The sequence below is a fragment of the Oncorhynchus gorbuscha genome, linkage group LG17, assembly GCF_021184085.1.
Source record: "Oncorhynchus gorbuscha isolate QuinsamMale2020 ecotype Even-year linkage group LG17, OgorEven_v1.0, whole genome shotgun sequence".
NCBI classification, from domain to species: domain Eukaryota; kingdom Metazoa; phylum Chordata; class Actinopteri; order Salmoniformes; family Salmonidae; genus Oncorhynchus; species Oncorhynchus gorbuscha.
In genome coordinates, this window is record NC_060189.1 from 22,405,817 (window position 1) to 22,411,691 (window position 5,875).

Consider the following 5,875-nt stretch of genomic DNA (forward strand, 5'->3'; position numbering starts at 1 on the left):
AATAAATGTCAGGAATTGTGAAAAACTGAGTTTAAATGTGTTTGGCTAAGGTGTATGTAAACTTCCGACTTCAACTGTACATAACTACAGTATGACCATTGTCTGGTCAATGCTTTGGAGCTGGATCAGTACCGTCCAGATAATTTGCCAAAACATTTTTTTTGTCACTGGGCATTGGATATGGGTTCAATCCTTTTAGTCTACTTTAGCATTCTTCTGTAATAAACATGCACTGGAAAGTACTTTGTGTCTGTAGATCTGATGCGTCCCTGAGCAGTCCCTGTGATATTGTACAGTGTACTCTGGTTCGTTCTTTCAAATCTGTCATGTGCTGAACTAGCTGTGTGTCTGTGGTATAGCAGACCATTGACGATGCATAGAACAGTCTTTGATTTATTTGAAAGAGAAAAAAGCCACCATGGTGCCCAGAAATTATTTTTCAGAGGGGGTTCTGAAGCTGTGTACTGGAGATAGACATATACTTGCCATATCTCAGCACTGTGCAAAGCTACAGGAACGCTATACAGTGAGTTTTGTATATTATGGAAAAACCGTCAGTGTCTTGATTTATTTTGTCCACTTTCTTTAAATGTACCTTTTTTATGAGACCATTTCGTACTCAATTGTCTTTCCTAACTTTTTTAATGTCTTTTCATATGAAAGGGTCAGCTTTTATAGGGACAGTTTTGAGGCTTTTAAATCGTTTTTAATACCTGTTCGATCTTTTTAACAAGTCCAATGAGATCAAGGGCTTTTTTGTATATAAATGAGCTTGAAACATTCCTTTTTTCACTGGTTCTGGTGTAAACATGTTTCCAACGATACCGTCAAAACGGAACCATTTATTTTCGTGTTGTGCTCCATATGACCTCTGAGGTTAAATCATAACCAAGAAACATTGTCCTTTTTTAGGAACTGATTAACTGTACATGTATTACTGACACCTGGAAAATGCCTTTAACTGCTCAGTTTCAACTAAGTCTTGATTATCACACACTCTCTGTACTCCCAAGAAAAGAGACCCAGCGAAAATGTAGCATTTTTGTGAACATTGACTGTGTGTTTTCAAGACTGTACTGTGCACTCAATTCTTTTTTTGTGTTTTATTTTTGTTGATACATTATGGAAGTAAGGACAATTTGTTATGTAGTGCAATATGCTGTACATATAAGAGCTTTGCTCAACAAATCTTTTTCTGAATTACTTGTTCTGTTTTATTGGTACTTTTTTTTCAATAAAATTATATTGAAAGTGTAAATGGCTTCAATTGTTTTCTCCCCAAAAAATGTCCCCTGGTAAAACAGTTGAATTCAGAAGTTTACATACACTTACAGTTGAAGTTGGAAGTTTACATACAGTGGGGAGAACAAGTATTTGATACAATGCCGATTTTGCAGGTTTTCCTACTTACAAAGCATGAAGAGGTCTGTAATTTTTATCATAGGTACACTTCAACTGTGAGAGACAGAATATAAAACAAAAATCCAGAAAATCACATTGTATGATTTTTCAGTAATTCATTTGCATTTTATTGCATGACATAAGTATTTGAAACATCAGAAAAGCAGAACTTAATATTTGGTACAGAAACGTTTGTTTGCAATTACAGAGATCATACGTTTCCTGTAGTTCTTGACCAGGTTTGCACACACTGCAGCAGGGATTTTGGCCCACTCCTCCATACAGACCTTCTCCAGATCCTTCAGTTTTCGGGGCTGGCGCTAGGCAATACGGACTTTCAGCTCCCTCCAAAGATTGTCTATTGGGTTCAGGTCTGGAGACTGGCGAGGCCTCTCCAGGACCTTGAGATGCTTCTTACGGAGCCACTCCTTAGTTTCCCTGGCTGTGTGTTTTGGGTCGTTGTCATGCTGGAAGACCCAGCCACGACCCATCTTCAATGCTCTTACTGAGGGAAGGAGGTTGCTAACAGATCTTGCGATACATGGCCCCATCCATCCTCCCCTCAATATGGTGCAGTCGTCCTGTCCCCTTTGCAGAAAAGCATCCCCAAAGAATGATGCTTCCACCTCCATGCTTCACGGTTGGGATGGTGTTCTTGGGGTTGTACTCACCCTTCTTCCTCCAAACACGGCGAGTGGAGTTTAGACCAAAAAGCTCAATTTTTGTCTCATCAGACCACATGACCTTCTCCCATTCCTCCTCTGGATCATCCAGATGGTCATTGGCAAACTTCAGACGGGCCTTGGACATGCGCTGGCTTGAGCAGGGGGACCTTGCGTGCGCTACAGGATTTTAATCCATGACGGTGTAGTGTGTTACTGGTTTTCTTTGAGACTGTGGTCCCAGCTCTCTTCAGGTCATTGACCAGGTCCTGCCGTGTAGTTCTGGGCTGATCCCTCACCTTCCTTATGATCATTGATGCCCCACGAGGTGAGATCTTGCATGGAGCCCCAGCCTGAGGATGATTGACCGTCATCTTGAACCTCTTCCATTTTCTAATAATTGCGCCAACAGTTGTTGCCTTCTCACCAAGCTGCTAGCCTATTGTCCTGTAGCCCATTCCAGCCTTGTGCAGGTCTACAATTTTACCCCTGATGTCTTTACACGGCTCTCTGGTCTTGGCCATTGTGGAGAGGTTGGAGTCTGTTTGATTGAGTGTGTGGACAGGTGTCTTTTATACAGGTAACGTGTTCAAACAGGTGCAGTTAATACAGGTAATGAGTGGAGAACAGGAGGACTTCTTAACGAAAGTGTAACAGGTCTGTGAGAGTCGGAATTCTTACAGGTTGGTAGATGATCAAATACTTATGTCATGCAATAAAATGCTAATGAATTACTTAAAAAACATACAATGTGAATATCTGGATTTTTGTTTTAGATTCCGTCGCTCACAGCTGAAGTGTACCTATGATAAAAAATTACAGACCTCTACATGCTTTGTAAGTGGGAAACCTGCAAAATCATCAGTGTATCAAATACTTGTTCTCCCCACTGTATACTGTAGCCAAACACATTTAAACTCAGTTTTTCACAATTCCTGACATTTACTCACAGTAAATATTCTCTGTCTTAGGTCAGTTAGGATCACCACTTTGTTTTAAGAATGTGAAATGTCAGAATAATAGTAGAGAGAATTATGTATTTTAGCTTTTATTTATTTCATCACAATCCCAGTGGGTCAGAAGTTTACATACACTCAATTAGTATTTGGTAGCATTGCCTTTAAATTGTTTAACTTGGGTCAAACTTTTCGGGTAGCTTTCCACAAGCTTCCCAAAATAAGTTGTGTGAATTCCCATTCCCATGCCCATTCCCCCTGACAGAGCTGGTGTAACTGAGTCAGGTGTGTAGGCCTCCTTGCTCGCACACGCTTTTTCAGTTCTGCCCACACATTCTCTATGGGATTGAGGTCAGGGCTTTGTGATGGACACTCTAATACCTTGACTTTGTTGTCCTTAAGCCATTTTTCCACAACTTTGGAAGTATGCTTGGAGTCATTGTCCATTTGGAAGACCCATATATACAGTGTGTGCAAATGAGGTAAGATAAGGGAGGTAAGGCAATACATAGGCCATGGTGGAGAAGTAATTACAATATAGCAATTAAACACTGGAATGGTAGATGTGCAGAAGATGAACATGCAAGTAGAGATACTGGGGTGCAAAGGAGCAAGATAAATAAATAAATACACTATGGGGATGAGTGTCACGCCTTGGTCTTAGTATTTTGTGTCTTCTTTAATTATTTGTTCAGGCCAGGGTGTGACATGGGTTTATTGTATTGTCACATTGGTTTTTTTTGTAGGCATTGGGATTGTGGTTGATTAGGGGTGTGTCTAGTATAGGCTTGGCTGCCTGAGGCGGTTCTCAATCAGAGTCAGGTGATTCTTGTTGTCTCTGATGGGGAACCGTATTTAGGTAGCCTGGGTTTCACTGTGTATTTCGTGGGTGATTGTTCCTGTCTCTGTGTAGTCTATAATGCCATTTAGTAGTGTTCACCAGATAGGCTGCTCTAATTAGCGCCATGCTCTACACAGGACCAGTTGGTTCACCAGATAGGCTGTAATTAGTTTTCACGTTCCGTTTGTTGTTTTGTATTTGTATAGTTATTTCATGTATCGCGATTCATTCATTAAAGAACATGAGTAACAACCACGCTGCATTTTGGTCCGACTCTCTTTCAACAAACGAAGAACGCCATTACAATGAGGTAGATAGATGGGCTGTTTACAGATGGGCTATGTACAGGTGCAGTGATCTGTGAGCTGCTCTGACAGCTGTGATTAAAGTCTCCAGCTTCAGTGATTTTTGCAGTTCGTTCCAGTCATTGGCAGCAGAGAACTGGAAGGAAAGAAACTATTGGTTTTGGGGGTGACCAGTGAGATATGTATTTGGCTAAGGTGTATGTAAACTTCCGACTTCAACTGTACATAACTACAGTATGACCATTGTCTGGTCAGTGCTTTGGAGCTGGATCAGTACCATGCAGATCATTTGCCAATTTTTTTTGTCACCGGGCATTGGTTATGGGTTCAATCCTTTTAGTCTACTTTAGCATTCTTTTGTAATCAACATGAACTGGAAAGTATGTTTTGTCTGTAGATCTGATGCGTCCCTGAGCAGTCCCTGTGATATTGTACAGTGTTCTTTCAAATCTGTCATGTGCTGAACTAGCTGTGTGTCTGTAGTATAGCAGACCATTGACAATGCAATAACCTGCATAGAACAGTCTTTGATTTCTTTGAAAGAGAAACAAGACACCATGGTGCCCAGAAATTATTTTTGAAAGTGGTAACCCTATCTGACCTAAGACAGGGAATATTGACTAGGATTAAATGTCAGGAATTGTGAAAAACTGAGTTTAAATGTATTTGGCTAAAGTGTTTGTAAACTTCTGACTTCAACTGTGTGGTTACTTGATAAATTCTTTGCTTCCATGCAAGTACTGTAGTGCTGAGGTAGAAGTTATTATTCTCTTTCCTCCAACATCCAACATCATGTTGTCCATTTGTTATAAGCATCATTGTGAAATGAAGCCACTTAAAACTATCCAAGCATCTGAGGATTGCCAGCTAGCCATTAGAAGTTAGCCAGGTGTTTGTCAGTGGGAGTGCCCGTCACATCCCTCCTGCTGAGTGCTCATTCATTTATTGGGAGCGATGGGGCCTTCAGCCTACACTCATGACTGTCTAACTAGCAGTACTGCACACACACACACACACACACACACACACACACACACACACACACACACACACACACACACACACACACACACACACACACACACACACACACACACACACACACACACACACACACACACACACACACACACACACACACACACACACACACACACACACACACACACACACACACACACACACACACACACACACACACACACACACACACACACACACACACACACACACACACACACACACACAAACATGCACACACACACAGGCCTGTCTAGCAGGGCATTGGTAATACTGAGGATGAGTAGCTACTACAGACAACCTGTGCCCTGGTCTCCAGCAGAGCCTTGGTTAGGAGGATGTGTCCATGAAGTCCCCTCACTCTGCATTACTGTCACTTCTACAAAGGTCAGAGCCACGGCTGCCATGCCTGCAGATGACTTATACAGTACTACTGGGACTGTCAGACCAGGGGGCTTGATATTTTATTTTATTTTTATTTCACCTTTATTTAACCAGGTAGGCAAGTTGACAACAAGTTCTCATTTACAATTGTGACCTGGCGACCTATACTGCGACTGCAATTGCGATACTGCTGATGACAAATATATGCATGAATGTCCCTTATGCCTAACAGTGGTGGAATATCAGGGTGTGGTTCCTAACATGGTGTTTATAATGACTATATAATCACTTGTGAATGTTCTTGTG